Source organism: Crotalus tigris, unplaced genomic scaffold (assembly GCF_016545835.1).
Source record: "Crotalus tigris isolate CLP2741 ecotype Arizona unplaced genomic scaffold, ASM1654583v1 scf7180000018188.699247, whole genome shotgun sequence".
Classification (NCBI taxonomy): domain Eukaryota; kingdom Metazoa; phylum Chordata; class Lepidosauria; order Squamata; family Viperidae; genus Crotalus; species Crotalus tigris.
Genome location: NW_024096873.1, coordinates 505,366 through 521,994, shown reverse-complemented (window position 1 = coordinate 521,994; position 16,629 = coordinate 505,366). Strand labels below are relative to the sequence as shown.

General features: G+C 41.3%; 1 protein-coding gene across 3 annotated transcripts in view; it reads right to left on the bottom strand.

The window, feature by feature from the left end:
* Positions 1 to 16,629, bottom strand: part of LOC120310461 (transcription factor SOX-5-like) — a 594,954-nt gene that overhangs the window by 132,229 nt on the left and 446,096 nt on the right. Inside the window, exon 1 of one of the 3 annotated variants that reach the window (XM_039348883.1) lies at positions 12,775 to 13,157. The exons of the other annotated variants lie outside the window; for them this stretch is intronic. The gene's annotated coding sequence lies outside the window, so the exon portion shown is untranslated. Of the gene's footprint in view, positions 1 to 12,774; positions 13,158 to 16,629 lie in introns of those variants that run through there. 3 annotated transcript variants of the gene reach the window in all.

Below are 16,629 nucleotides of genomic sequence, written 5' to 3'. Positions count from 1 at the left end.
TGCTGCAAAGCAGTGCTTTTTTTCTAAAAAAAAAAAAAAAAAAAAAAAAAGGGTGCCGGAACTCACACACGTCATACAACCTGCCTTGCCTACCCTACAAGGTTCCATCCAAAAAAGGTGACGGAACTCCGTTCTGGGCGTTCTATGAGAAAAAAAGCCCTGCTACAAAGATAGCGTGCAGAATGATCCCACCTCTTCCTGTCAATCCCACTAGGCCAGGGGTAGGCAACCTTGGCTCTTTTATGACTCGTGGACTTCAACTCCCAGAATTCCTGAGCCAGCATGGGCTCAGCATGGAAACCTCTCCCTTTCCCCTCAGCATGGCTGGCTCAGGAATTCTGGGAATTGAAGTCCACCAGTCATAAGAGAGCCAAGGTTGCCTACCCCTGCAGTAGGTAGACGTGACCAGGAAATCAACTCCACTATTCATGACTTAAAACCATAATGGCAGCATCAAGTAGAGGATGCAGGACAAGAAGCAACGGGTGGAAACTAATCAAGGAGAGAAGCAACCTAGAACTAAGGAGAAACTTCCTGACAGTTAGAACAATCAACCAGTGGAACAACCTGCCTCCAGAAGCAGTGAATGCTCCAACACTGGAGGTTTTTAAGAAGAGACTGGACAGCCATTTGTCCGAAATGGTATAGCAGTGTTTCTCAACCTTGACAATTTTAAGGCATGTGGACTTCAACTCCCAGAATTCCACAGCCAGCATTGCTGGCTGTGGAATTCTGGGAGTTGAAGTCCACATACCTTAAAATTGTCAAGATTGAGAAACACTGGTATAGGCTTTCCTGCTTGAGCAGGGGGTTGGACTAGATGACCTCCAAGGTACCTTCCAACTTTACTATTATTATTATTATTATGATGATGATGATCTGTATACCAAACTGCCGCTCAAGCCTATAGCACCTGGTATCCCCAGATGGTCTCCCAAGTACTACCCAGAACTGACCCTGCTTAGCTTCCAAGATTAGAGAAGATCAAGTATATCAGGGTAGTGTGTCCATATACAGAAAAAACAGTGCATTTAGTTTTAAGGAGTTGCTGACCTATGTTCCCCTGAACATCCTCTTGTCTTCCAAAGCTTGAAATACAACAGTGCTGTATAAATTAGTACACAAATTACTGACAACCTGAGGGGGTCTCACCCACCCACCCCTTTTTTTTTTACTGATTTATGTAAAGCCGATGAGAAAAAAACTTTAGGAAGCACAGCTAGTCCTCTCTTAACAACTGCTTGCTTAGCAACCATTCAAAGTTATGACAGTCCCCCCCAGCGAAAAGCATTTGTGACCTAGTTCTGCAGTTCTGATGACAACACACACAGACAACACACACATAGACATGCAATCGTATGACTGCATTTCAGGCACTTAAGAACTAGCTCAGTTTTACGGCTGGTTGCAACATGCTATGATCACGTGACTGCAATTTATGACCATTTTTTTTTTTGCTGGTTTGTGGCCTTTTGGGTTGGTTTCCAGCAAAAACCACTCACAGGAATGCCTTGGCTCGCCTTGCGACCATTGTTGTTTGTTTTATGACCACTGCAAAATAAATCTATAGAATTGGTTTGGTCACATTGGATTTACAATGATCACGTCTCATAACAGAAATTCTGGGCTCCATTGCAGTCATAAGTTGAGGACTACCTATTCAAACAAGGCAAAATCAAAGTGTGGTGTTTCTGCAGTTACTTAATTATGACTTGCCCAAAATAATGTACATATAAACATCTTATATTTTAATCTATGGTCATCTTTCTCTTGGCTTCTCATGTTACCTTCATCACTGCTCAGAGGGAACCCCGTCCTTGACAAATTGCTGGAAAGATACTTTTTCACCCAAACAATACCAATGAGTTGGATAAATCACTCACTTAGTCTCTTTCGGGTTGATAATTTTGAAAGGCTGCCTCTGCCCAACTACAGTATCACAATTAGCAATAAATAAATAAAAAATTAAAGCATAAACCATGCATTGCTTTATGAGAAAATAGGGATAACAAAATGCCCCAAAGGGATGAATTGCTACATGAGTGATTGAATAGAACGCATGGCTACGATTTAAGACTGCTTAAGAAAGTAGAAAATATGTGATGCTTCCTTGCCTCAAAATGGGTATTTCATATTTTTCAAATATTATTAGTCTATGACTGAAATTGTTTTTTAAAATTAAACTTGAGATACCAGGGACTAAACCCTGAATGCCTGCTGACAAAGCCTTTGAGTGATCCAAATTTGATTGAACCGGTTTCCTCCACCTTACCTATCCATCCATCCATCCATCCATCCATCCATCCATCATTCCTTATTTTTACAAATAACTCAAGTGGACAAACATATCCAACACACCTTCCTCCTATTTTCTCCACAACAACAACAACCCTGTTTGGTAGGTTGGGCTGGCCCAAAGTCAACCAGCTGGCTTTCACGCCTAAGGGGGGACTAGAACTCACCGTCTCCTGGTGATTGGCTTGAAGTCACCCAACTGGCTTTCAAGACTAAAGTGGGACTTGAACTCACCGTCTCCTGCTTTCTAGGCCTGATGCTTTAACCAATAGACCAGAGGTAGGCAACCTTGGCTCTTTTATGACTCGTGGACTTCAACTCCCAGAATTCCTGAGCCAGCCATGCTGAGGGGAAAGGGAGAGATTTCCAAGCTGAGCCATGCTGGCTAGGAATTCTGGGAGTTGAAGTCCACGAGTCATAAAAGAGCCAAGGTTGCCTACCCCTGCACTAGACCAAATTGACTATGCTAAAGTCTGCAACCACCACTTGGGACCTTCCCAGCAGCTTCTGACAAGCAAAGCCAGTGGGAGAAGCTGGAGTTGCTTAACGACTGCATGATTCACTTAACAACCATGGCAAAAAAGGTCATAAGACTGAGCACGATTCACTTAACAGCCATCTTGCTTAGCAACAGAAATTCTGTTCTCAGTTGCGGTCGTAAGCTGAGGACTACCTGTATGGCTTAATGCAGGGGTCTTCAAACTTGGTTCTTTTATGACGTGTGGACTTCAACTCCCAGAATTCCTCAGCCAGGCACGTCTGGCTGAGGAATTCTGGGAGTTGAAGTCCACACGTCATAAAAGGGCCAGGTTTGAACACCCCTGGCTTAATGAAATGAGAGCTCTTCTACCTTTGAAGATTTCAATGCATTTTGTTTTCACCAGTTTGAATGTAGTCCGCTTGTGTGCGGTGGGGGAGCAAACTGACTTTTCTACACTGCCCTACCTCTAACATTCCTGCCTCCCTCCCCAGGTTCAACCCAAGCGTTATCTATCCTCAGCTATGCAGCATGTGCATGGATCAAGAGGATTGGGCACACATCCCAAGTTGGGAGTTGGTTTTTCCACTCCTCCTTCCTCTCCTCCCCTCCCACTCCAGACAGGGTATCGCAACAGAAGGGCAGAAACGACTCACCCGCTTTTTGTGAGTTTCTGTTTCTGACAGCATCAAGCCAAACATGCTGGTGGATGACTTATGAAGTTATTTTAACCGAACTGAGGGTGCAGTAATTTGGTTCATCGGTGGCCCTTATTTGTATGCTTTTGGAATGCTAAATATAAACTCATCCAGCAAAAGGAGCTGGTTTTGTTGCACGCAATTCCTTAGCAGAAGAATAAAAACAACATGCATGAAAATGGTTGGGGTGTGTGTGTGTGTGTGTGTGTGTGTGTTTGGCTGGTTGGAGAAGAAGAGAGATCTTCATCTAGTCCAGGTGTTGAGGCTTCATGGGCATTCTCCAAAATGCCAGGACAGAACCTGGCAACTCTTTCCAACACAACAACTTACCAAGCAATTATTAAGTTAAATTGCTGATTATCTGGCTCATTCAGTCAACCTGCAATCTATTGAGCATGCTCAATACTTCATATAATTGCTACTTATTCAAGCCCCCTTAACTTTAGGACCTCCAATGGACTATGACATGCATTAAATCCTGATGACATTCAGGAAGCTATTAAAGGCCTGGCTATTCTCCCAGGTTTTGGGGCAGGATGATGATTGAGTCCCATTTGGACATGTGGACATGCGTTTGTGTGTTTGTTTATTGTTTATATATTTGTCTTCAGGCTGTTCACGGTCTCTTTTATTTATTTTTTTCTTCCTTTTTCATTGCCCGTCGGGAAACCGAACTGTGTAAATAAATAAATAATATTTGGGGGTCTATGTGCCTAAATATTTACAAGAAGGAAGGAAATACAGGGTCCAAGTTTAACTTAGAATTAGATGTTCCGATGTAGTATTCAGGAATTCCAAGAGAATTTTTAATGCTTGTTTGAAAGAATTTTAAAGGACTGAGTTCCATCCAAAGTCATGCATAGCATCACATGCGCTCGAGGCTCATGTCTGAAGATATCTGATTTAACCGGCTTCCTAAAGATAAACAGAGTGGATTTTGCTGGCATCTGAGACCCTGCAAGAAAGCTACACATATCTATAAACTCATCCTGCGATGGGTTCTATGGTGAGAACTGGCCACAAACCATCTGAAGAGCTCTATCCAGCTAAATGTTACAGGAAAAAAGAGATGATAAGAATACGGATACTGAGAGTTCTTTTTATTGTTCTCAGATGGATTTTATGCATTTCTGGAAGTGGCATCCTTTAAGCGTGTATAGTTTTGGAATTTTAATTTGCGTAGTTCTGATATTTCAATCATTTTTTCTATTTGTACCAATAAAGGAGAATAGTTTGAACACTGGGCACTATCTAACAAAATGAAATTCAATGGTGAAAAAAGCAAGGTTCTACATTTAGGCAAGAAAAACCAAATGCACAAGTGCAGCATAGGTGGCACCTTGCTCAATAGTAGTAACTGTGAGAGGGACCTCGGAGTCCTAATAGACAATCACCTAAATATGAGCCAGCAGTGTGCTGCAGCTGCCAAAAAGGCCAACACAGTGCTGGGCTGCATTAACAGATGGATAGAATCAAGATCACATGAAGTGTTAATACCTTGGTAAGGTATTAATTACAATCCCTTGGTAAGGCCACACTTGGAATACTGCATCCAGTTTTGGTCACCGCAATGTAAAAAAGATGTTGAGACTCTAGAAAGAGTACAGAGAAGAGCAACAAAGATTATTAGGGAACTGGAGGCTAAAGCATACAAGGAACGGCTGCTGGTTTAGTTTAGTTTAGTCTAGTTTAATGAAGAGAAGGACGAGGGGGGGACATGATAGCAGTGTTCCAATACCTCAGGGGCTGCCACAAAGAAGAGGGAGTCAAGCTATTTTCCAAAGCGCCTGAAGGCAGGACAAGAAGCAACGGATGGAAACTAATCAAGGAGAGAAGCAACCTAGAACTAAGGAGAAACTTCCTGACAGTGAGAACGATTAACCAATGGAACAACCTGCCTCCAGAAGCGGTGAATGCTCCAACATTGGAGGTTTTTAAGAAGAGACTGGACAGCCATTTGTCCGAAATGGTATAGGGTTTCCTGCCTGAGCAGGGGGTTGGACTAGATGACCTCCAAGGTCCCTTCCAACTTTACTACTACTACTACTACTATTATTATTATTATTAGTAGTAGTAATAGTAGTAGTAGTAGTAGTAGTAGTAGTAGTAGTTGTACTTCAGGATTGAAATGAGGGGGCCTTGATGCTCTCTGAGCTCGGTTGTTTTCATGCAGACATTTCATCATCCAAAGTAGTCTGATGGCATCACCTAGTTGGGTAATCAAATGTCTGCAAGAAGACAACCAAGCTCAGAGAGCACCCTTTAAAGATACCTCATTTTCTATTTATTATTATTATTATCATTATTGTTTTTGTTGTTACTCAGTTTTCTGCTAATAACAATGCCATTTTAAGGGATCAACTCTAAAAGGTACTCTGATGGGCTTAACAATAGCACCTAGATGGCACAGGACATTTTCCAAACTGTGATAATTGGATGCTGATGCTAAAATACTAATATAATTGGAAGACCTATGATGGTTTCTCTTCTTCCATGTCTCCCCAGCAGTGGCCCTTCCTTTCTAAAAATCAAGATGACCTTTTTGAAAAGACAGTGATGGTGTCACGGCTGCCTATGATTTTGATTTCTTCTCTGCATCTCAACACAGATTCTAGCTTTGTGGGAGAACCTGTGGGCAGAGTTAAAGGAGGGATCATCCTAGAATCCCTATGTAGCTACAAATGTACTAAGTCCAATCCCCCTTGAATTCCGTGGACTCTTATCTCACTCCAAGCAAGTGCTAACCTTTGGTAAAGAAGACTGGCTGTTTAGCAATAAATCAGATTAATTGAACCTTCAAGTGCAGATCTGGTCTTTTGTGCTTAATCTGCTTTCTTTTACAAATCTGTTTCCTTGTTTGTTTGTTTATTTGTTTGAGAGCTATAAGAAGGAACCATGAGATTGGGGAACAATCCATACATTTTCTCCTGGGGATTTGTTGTAAACAGTAATGGCCAAGTCTGAAAAACTGAAATAATTGGCCATAATCTACTTTAGAACCTAAATTGAGGAATCTTTTTTTCTATCCCCAGTCTGTTTTTTTTTGTTTTTGTTTTTTTTTGCTTTTCCCTGGAAGTGCCACGCTGAGCTATCATTTCAATAATGGGTATTGAGTATATGTGTCAAGTTGAGATGTATTATTATTATTTTTAATAAAACCAATGTTTTACATTTTTGAAATATACAAACTTGACAGCTTTACATGATGCTGAAGAAAGTGAATATATAAAGTAATATATAAATGAAATGAAATTAAAGGCCACTGGCCTGATAAACAAAAGCATTATGTGACAGGTTGGCTCTTTCCTGAAAAGAGACTAATTTTAAAAACTAGACTCCAATCCTAACTATAATTGGCAAGTAAAAATCATGTCATTATTTGCTATCTATATACTGGCTGACAGAGCAGAAAGTATTTATGCTTTTTAGGAAGATTCTGATGTATTTCCAAGTCATATACACATACAGGTAGTCCTCTACTTACAACCTTTCGTTTAGTGATCATTTGAAGTTACAGCAGCACTGAAAAAGGTGACATGACTGGTTTTCACACATAGAACCGTTGCAGCATCCTCATGGTCATGTGATCAAAATTTGGGCACCTGGTCCACAACTCACAGCCACAACTGAGCCCCCAAATTTCCATCGCTAAGCAAGACAGTTGTTAAGTGAGTTGCACCCTATTTTACGACCTATTTTGCAAATCACTTCAGTTGTTAAGTGAATTATGTGGTTGTAAGCAAATCTAGCTTCTCCCATTGACTTTGCTTGTCAGAAGTCAGCTGGGAAGATCACAAATGGGGATCACATGAACCTGGGATACAGCAGCTGTCGTAAATACACATCAGTTGCCAAGCTCCTGAATTTTGATCACGTGACCTTGGAGATGCTACAAATGGTTGTAAGTGTGAAACCCAATAACACGTCGCTTTTTTCAGCATTGTTGTGACTTCAAACAGTCACTAAACGAATGATTGTGAGTGGAGGACTGACTTTATCACATGACCAGATGTGACTACGAAACTGACCAGCTCCTGAGAATGAACAGCATAGAAATCAGTCAAACAAACAAATAATTAAAAAAAATCACTGATCAGCTAGGACAGTGATGGCAAACCTTTTAGAGACCGAGTGCCCAAACTGCGACCCAAAACCCACTTATGCATCGTCGAGTGCCAGGTGGGTGTGGCCCATTGGCTGGGCGTGGCCCTTTGGGTGGGTGTGGCTGCCGTGGTAACGGCGGACTGGGTGGGACTAAAAAGTTCAATCAATCAATTCCAACTTTGCAAGATCTTTTTTTTCCCCACGAGAAGTTGAAATTGACTGATTGAACCTTTTTTTTTTTTTTTGCACATGGCAGTGGAGGCCTAAAGCGAAAAGGTTTTATAAAACCCAGCTGAAGGCTTAGGACTGGGGCGACGGTGCGCGTGCCCACAGAGAGGGCTCTGAGTGCCGCCTCTGGTTCGCCACCACTGAGCTAGGATTTTCTTTCTCACATAATTTAGACAGAATTAATCAGAATTAACCAACCAAAGGGGAAAGGTGATTTTTGAAGTTACAGCAGATAGTGAAAACAATGAAACTGAACTGGGTTCAGTCTGCATAGGTCAGGAGTGGGGGGTGAGAGAAGAGATAAAATACTCTCAGCATCTTTTAAATATTATTTTCATCAACTCTCAAAATGGGGGCTATGAGATAAGCAGAGCACTCTATCTATTGCAGCGTTTCTCAAACCTTTGCCATTTTAAGATGTGTGGACTTCAAGTCCCAGAATTCTGGCGAAGATTGTTCTAATGCATTAAATAGAATAAGGGAAGATATTTTGTCGATCTAAGCTTGATCGTGAAATCTGAAGTAGCCCAATCCAACCAAAGTCAGCATTTCTTTAAATTGAATCGACTTCCGTTGGACACTGAAGCCAGTAGTACTTATTTCTTTTCCCCTCCGTAGCCATGAACAGGATTTAAATCTTGACTTCGGCTGGATCCTACCCTTAGCAACCTATTGCCAAGCAGTTACTGTAATAGACTGAGAACAATTGCTCGAGTGAAATTGGAAACATTATTTAACTGCCATTTTGTTCACTCTCCATGAAATCTAAAATGGCAGGAAAATGCTGATCCTATGATAAATGAGAGGCAGTGTACACAGAGGGAACATGTAATTGTGCATTGTGTGATGGGAAGAGAATGCTTGCTTTAGAAAGATTTGATTCATTGCACCTACACTCATAAAACGCTCTTACTGGAGAGGAGAGAAACCAATTGTTCTCCATGGAGACTGACGGCTGGACGGAAGGATAATGGGATCTTATTTCAGGAAGAAAGTAGAAGGTCAAATATCAAGAATTCTCACTAACAAACAATTAGAATAATCCAACAATTGGGGAAACAAAACCGTGGAAGACTCTGCGGAGGAATTTGTTTTTCAAGTAGGTGAAATCAGAAGCTGGTAAAGGTGCATGAACAATGATCATCCTACCTATGGAAAGGGACAGATTTTATTTTGTTTTGTTGTACTATTTATTTATATCTCACCTTTATTCTTTTTACACATAACTCAAGGCAGCAAACATACCCAATACATTTCCAGCTTCTATTTTCCCCACAATAACAATCTTGTGAGGTGAGTTGGACTGAGAGAGAATGGCAAAGTCACCTAGCTGGCTTTTGTGCCTAAAGAGGGACTAGCACTCACCCTCTCCTGGTGACTGGCTCAAAGTCACCCAGCTGACTTTCATGCCTAAGGTGGGATTAGAACTCACAGTCTCCTGGTAATCGGTCCAAAGTTGGCTTTCCTGGCTCAGGTGGGACTTGTACTCACTGTCTCCTGATGATTGGCTCAAAATCAGTTGGCTTTCATGGCTAAAGGCTGGACTTGAACTCACAGTCTCCCGCTTTCTAGCCTAGTGCCTTAACCACTAGTGCAGTGGTTCTCAACCTTTTTAATGCCACGACCCCCAACCGGTCGTAAGCCGAGGACTACTCAACCGGTCGTAAGTCGAGGACTACTCAACTGGTGCAGCACCGTTTGCAGAATGGGACTTTTGGTGGGCTCAGCAGGGCAGAGACAGCCTGGACAATTCCTATTGGCTTTTGAAGCCAATAGAATTAGACTCTATTCAAGAGAGTCTATTCTATTGGCTTTCAAAAGCCAATAGAATAAAAGGGAGTAGCACAGCTACGGAAAAGGGGGAAAAAAATGGCGGACTGCGTTGTTTGGCGACCCCCGTGAAATGGTCGTTCGACCCCAAATGGGGTCCCGACCCACAGGTTGAGAACCACTGCACTAGTGGCTAGAAAGCAGGAGACTATTCATGTTATTGATAGAAAATTAGATGTGTAGCAAAGCCACTCGGGTTCAAATCCCGGGTGGCCATAAAGCAAATGTTGTCCCAAATTAGGCTGTCTTTTCTTGTCTAGTTAACAAGTAATTTGATTCTCGCTGTCCTAGATGAACATCTGCAGAAAGGGCTGCAGTAATCTGGAATAAGGATTATGCTGCGTTCCAGAATCTTCTTGAACTCTTTCTGCTTATACTGAATGGAGTGAGATTTTGTGGTGGAACGTGGTCCAGATTTCCAGGAAGGAGGGAGTACATTCCAGAGGTGCAAAAGACAGCACATTTTAGGTAGTTTGTGAAGGGGGGGGGGAAGGCTGAAGACATGTCCTTCCTAAGAGTTCCCAAAATAAATATTTGTTTTTTTTTATTTATTATTTATTTTTTTATTTATTAAATTTTTATGCCACCCATCTCCCCTGTCAGGTGACTCTGTTATATGTTTAATGGTGCAAGTAGTCTGCTTCAGTTTGGCAAGGTTTATAGCAGGGGTAGGCAACCTTGGCTCTTTTATGACTGGTGGACTTCAACTCCCAGAATTCCTGAGCCAGCCACGCTGAAGGAAAAGGGAGAGGTTTCCAAGCTGAGCCATCCTGGCTCAGGAATTCTGGGAGTTGAAGTCCACGAGTCATAAAGTGGCCTAGGCCTAGGCCAGAGATAGGTAACCTTGGCTCTTTTATGACTCATGGACTTCAACTCCCAGAATTCCTCAGCCAGCCACGCTGAGGGGAAAGGGAGAGGTTTCCATGCTTAGCCAAGCTGGCTCAGGGATTCTGGGAGTTGAAGTCCACGAGTCATAAAAGAGCCAAGGTTGCCTACCCTTGGTCTATAGGTAAGGAACAATGAAGGAAAATGTTCAGAATTTCAGAACTTCTCTCTACTAACAATGGGACTTGGATTCTAAATAAAGGAATACATGGGCTGAATTGGAAAGCTGGTTTGTCAACTACAATATACCGGATATTTTCTGCGAATTTGGACTGTGAACCCATAATCCAATCAAGGTAGCATTACCAAAATGTACAGCACGGTTGTTTTATTGACAGCGGGTTGAAGGCTTCAGTCTGTGCCAGGTTTAATTTATGTCTAATATCTTTAAGATAAAAATTACACGGGCAGATGGGAAACCTGGAGGAACTCATAGAGTTTTGACAACTCCTCTCAGAAAATTTGGCTTTTTCAATTCATATTATTATGCATTGGCTCCTTTGAGCTACACTAAGAGTATTTTAGTGCCTGTGTTTTGCCTGGGGGAGAATTCTTGGATTATGTGAAATGTAAGCAAAATGGTCTTTCAGTGCTTGATAGTTATGGAAGATGAGCCACAAATTTGCAAGCATGCTGCTCCTTCAAGGGATGATCTTGTTCAGATAGAGAAATAAAAGGAGAACAAGTTGACTATGAGTGGTGGTATCAAGGGCACCATATTTGATTTCAGTGAGGAAAATGTTTCTGGGAGAAATAGTCTAATTTGCTTTTTTTTAAAAAAAAAAAAAAAAAATACTTTCCAAGCAACATGCAAATAGAAGTTCAGTTCTCTTCCAAAATGTGCTGTACTCTAAATATTATGATATAGTTCTCCAATAAAAAAAGCTGCAGAAAATGTCTCCGTTAAGGAAAAGCACAAAGAATAATTCATATATTCATGCAAACAACCTACAAAAGATATTTATATGGAGCAAAATTGTGGGCCCAAAAAAAAAAAAAATGTGCCCATTAGGTAAAACGGTATAAAAAGATGGCTGTGAGAAATGTGTTTTAAAAAAAAAACAAGGAGTTTAATTTGAATGCTTAAACGTGATTCTTAAAAATGGAAAAAGCATGAACAACAATAAAAATGTAAGGGAAAAAAAGGGAAAAGTGATGAAAATATGCTACTCATAAATGAAGAGGACATGTTGGCAGATGATTCCTCAGATTTTTTTTTTTAAAAAATCATCACTAGACAAGTTGTGGATGATGACACTTCTGAGAATGTTAAGTGAAGAGGCACTAAAGGTTTTATTATCTTTTTTTTTTCAACAAACATTTGAGAAAATGAACTTCTAGCATTACAAGATCTAATATAGAAATAGACTGGATGTTACATCAAATCTTTCCGTAACACATTTTACTCCAAACATTGATACAATGTATGGTCATATTTGGCTAACAGAGATCATTTTATAATCAATAATGTATCTAAAAAAATGGGGATTCTTAAAATATTTTCCCATATTCTTTGATTTTTTCCCCTAAAAAAAAAAAAACAGCAGCACAACCCAAACGCCACAATTTCTGGACTTGTGTTACAGCTGTATACATGTACAAAGGGGTAGGGCTTTAATTGCAGCACCATGACCATTATCTTGCCTACCTAGACCTCTTTATGAGAGAGAGAGAGATGAAGAGTGGAGGGGGAGAAGGAGAGGAAGAGAGAGAAAGAGAAAGAGAGATTTTCCTGCTCCTGAAAAAGTTTAAGGATTCCTATTTTGGATGGTTATTCAACCAACCAGAAAACATGGGATTTCCTTGATTGTTTTTCGAGAACATTTGGTGGCATTTCCACACTAGCTTTATGAAAATCATGTCAAAATTATAATATGAACAAGTAATAAGATTAAAACACCAAAACAAGGGTGATAAGGTCTCTGGAGGCTAAACCATTTGACAAGCTGCTAAGGGAACTAGGTAGGTTTAGCCTAACGAGCAGAAGACTTAGGGGGTGACATGATAGCCCTCTTCCAATACTTGAAGGGCTGTCATGAGAAAGAAGGCATCAATTTGTTCTCTGTAGAATCTGAAGTAATGGGTGGAAGCTCATCAAAAGGAAATGCAACCTGGAAATAAAGAGGAATTTCTGGACAATGAGAACAATTAATCAATGGAACAGCTTGCCTCCCATAGTCATGGGTGCTGAATCACTGGAGGTTTGCAAGAAAAAATTGGACAACCATTTGTTTAGGATGGAATAAAGACTCCTACCTTGAGCAGAGGGTTGGACTAGAAGGTCTCTTCTAGCCCTATGATTCTATGTCCCAGACTTCAAGCCTGATTATTCACACTTTGACATCAAGAACAGCAAATAATCCAAAATCTGATCACTCCATTTCCTTTCCTCTATGACTGTTTCTCTCAAAAGGAGAATTTCTTTTGATGCATTTTCCTTTTGTTATTATTTCAGGATTATGAAAAAATCATTAGTGACAGCACGCCAAGGAAAACCTGAGTCTCATAAGTAAGTAAAAGATTTTGATTCACTGGAACAAAGTCAATAATTGACTTCATTATGTACAAAGCTGTCACACCCAACTGGAAACAAAACCTTGAAGTATGGTATAATACGTAGCCTGCCATTCAGTTTAAACTGGAGCAACTGTTTTTGGATCACCTGGCAAGTATCTTAGTTGGAGATTTGCTAGACGTAGACAATCCTTTTCTAAATTATGGCAACATTGCCCTGCAAAGGCATGCAGAAAAGCCTTGCTAACATTTCCCAAATCTGTATCTTAGCAGTTTTTGAAGTAAATTTAAGCCCGAACAGCTGAGGAAGTTTTGAAGATTTCTAAAACAGCACTCTTCTCTAAGGGCAGTGTTTCCCAAACTTGACAATTTTAAGTCATGAGGACTTCAACTCCCAGAATTCCACAGCCAGCAATGCTGGCTGTGGAATTCTGGGAGTTGAAGTCCACATGCCTTAAAATTGTCAAGTTTGGGAAACACTGTCTAAGGGATTCAGAGTCACTATCACATATTTGAAGAAAAAGTAGAGAATTCTCCATAGATGAAGCATCTGAGAAGCTTCGAAGAAAATCAAACAGGCACTGACCAAACAATATTTCATGAGGGAGATTCCACTTATTTCTAACCTACCATGAGATAAGCAAATTCGAGCCAAGACCATCCAAAAATATTAAGCCAACCAAGGCTGGATCTAGACATGGTGGAACCTGTATTAAAAGCTCTGAAAACAGAAGTCCCATTTCTCTTCATTCTGATTTTTTATCAGTAACATAAGGTAAGAGATAAATAAGATAACCTTTATTGTCATTTTCTACTGTGGGCATACTGACACACATTAAAAATGAAATTCTGTTGCTTGCTCTCAAAGGTGTACACATACATAACACACATATAAACATGCTATATACAACATATGTATATACCTACACTAGTGACGGCGAACCTTTTAGAGACCGAGTGCCCAAACTGCAACCCAAAACCCACTTATGTATCATCGGGTGCCAGGTGGGTGTGGCCCATTGGGTGGGCATGGCTGCGGTGGTAACGGCAGACTGGGTGGGACTAAAAAGTTCAATCAATCAATTCCAACTTTGCGAGATCTTTTTTTTCCCCGCGAGAAGTTGAAATTGATTGATTGATTGAACCTTTTTTTTTTTTTTTTGCACACAGCGGCAGAGGCCTAAAGCAAAAAGGTTTTATAAAACCCAGCTGAAGGCCTGGGACTGGGGCGAGGGCACACGTGCCCACAGAGAGTGCTCTGTGTGCCACCTGTGGCACGCGTGCCATAGGTTCGCCACCACGGACCTACACCCTTACATATAAATACATATAAATATTAATCACTGTCCATCTTGAATACATAGCAGAAGGAGGAAGCTTGAGAGTTCACAAGGTTAATACTGTATGGAACAAAACAATACCACGAAGTAGTATCTAAGTCAGTGGTTCTCAACCTTTTTAATGCTGCGACCCCCCCAACCTGTCGTAAGTCGAGGACTACTCAACCGGTCGTAAGTCGAGGACTACTCAACTGGTGCAGCACCGTTTGCAGAATGGGACTTTTGGCAGGCTCAGCAGGGCAGAGACAGCCTGGACAATGCCTATTGGCTTTTGAAAGCCAATAGAATTAGACTCTATTCAAGAGAGTCTATTCTATTGGCTTTCAAAAGCCAATAGAATAAAAGGGAGTATCACAGCTAAGGAAAAGGGGGAAAAAATGGCGGACTTCATTGTTTGGCGACCCCTGTGAAATGGTCGTTCGACCCCAAATAGGGTCCCCACCCACAGGTTGAGAACCACTGATCTAAGTAGTATTGCTGACAAATATTACAATCTCAAAAAAAAAAAAAAAGTTGTGGGTTATTGTTACAATGAAGATGATTAAATGAAGATGAATTTATGATGGAATGGAAGTCCACCTAGGTATTATTAAAAGAGGCATTAGATAAGAAGTTAAGTGAATATTTCTTGATATCCATGCAGGAGATCCAGATATACATCTTCACCAGGCCATAATCCCTCATAGGGTGACATTATCAACTTCTTAGCAACAGACAAAGGTCTGACTTTTTCACCTACATTGAGGGTTTCTTGACGGATGCTGACCTTAACTTTCCTCCTTAAATTTCTCACTGTCAGTGCTACTTGGGGATTGCTATGTATCTTAAACTGCAAGTTTTAAGTGTATTTCTTCTTTGGCTTGCTTATTTTATTATTTTATCTTGCTTTTATGAATTTCAACCAGTCATAAGTTCCTCTGGACACTGGTCAGGCTCTGAATTTTTTAAATAAGTACATTCGCTCTTAGCTCAATCTCTCAGTTTAGCATTGTAGGCTATGATAGGGGTTCCCAACCGGGGGTGCGAGACGATATTCCAGGGGGTGTGAAAACTTGTTTTTTCAAAATTATAGTGTATATGCATAATTCGTTGCCGTTATTTCGAACTTTTGTAAGGGGTGCAAGAATATATCAGAAGCATTCTAGGGGTGCGGGGTGTGGAAAAGGTTGGGAACCGCTGGCCTAAGAGGACACTACCAATCAATGTTCCTGAGCTCCTGAGAAAATGTGGGACAAAATGCAATAGGGAGATTTAAGGAAGGCTTCTATCGTATGTTCAACCAATATGTGAAAAAGCAACAATGCTTGTTGTTCCTACTCATAAGGTGACCAACTATCCTCCTTTAGGGAGGACAGTCCTCCTTTTTTAAGTTCTGTCCTCCCTCGAAAAGTGTCCTCCCACATGTCCTCCTTTTCGATATTTGAAGACTAATCTGCAGGGCTTTTTTTTTCTCATAGAATGCTCAGAATGGCGTTCCGGCATCTTTTTTTTATGTTTTTTTTCCCCAACTTTTGCATGAGCTGTGCTACTCCCCCTATTGGCTTTCGAAAGCCAATAGAAATTGCTGCTGAGCACGCCAAAACACCCAGCCAGCAAACTTTTCACATGCAAGTTGTCTGCAGTGAAGGCGAATTTACAGGAACTTTGCACCCCTCCCTGCTACCCAACTACACCATCTCCTAGTTAGTCCCGAAGATACCTGGAGGAGACTGGAGCGGCGATGCCATGGTAAGTTTCTCTTGATCTTCGGCCCTGCTAGAGAAATAATGGCTGCGGGTGCAAGAGGCAGAGGTGGCGGGACTGCTGCGGGCGGGGGTGTGAGGGGTGGTGGCAGCCGGCTGCCCCGTGCTGTGGGAGCAGCGGGGCCCGCTCTACACAGGACTGCACAGGGTGGGCGGTGGTGCTGGCGGGGCGGCTGCAGGTCGGGTATGTCGACGGCGGGCTGCCCCCTGGGGCCGGAGCTGGCGCAGCTGGTGCTTTGGGAGCTGCAGGGCCCACTCTGCATTTATCATATTATAGTGTATTCTGTATTATTGTTGCAATGAATAAAATGTTTCTTTTATGTACGATATTTTTTTTCTTCAATTTATTTGTGTCCTCCTTTTCATTGTAAAAAAGTTGGTCACCTAACTACTCACAAGTCCCACACACTTGAGATAAATGTAGCAACTTCTCAGAAACACAAGCCTACAATGGCTATGGCAATCAGTAAAGTTCCAGAGAAATACTATTACAGTATCAGTGGGTGTTAGCTGAA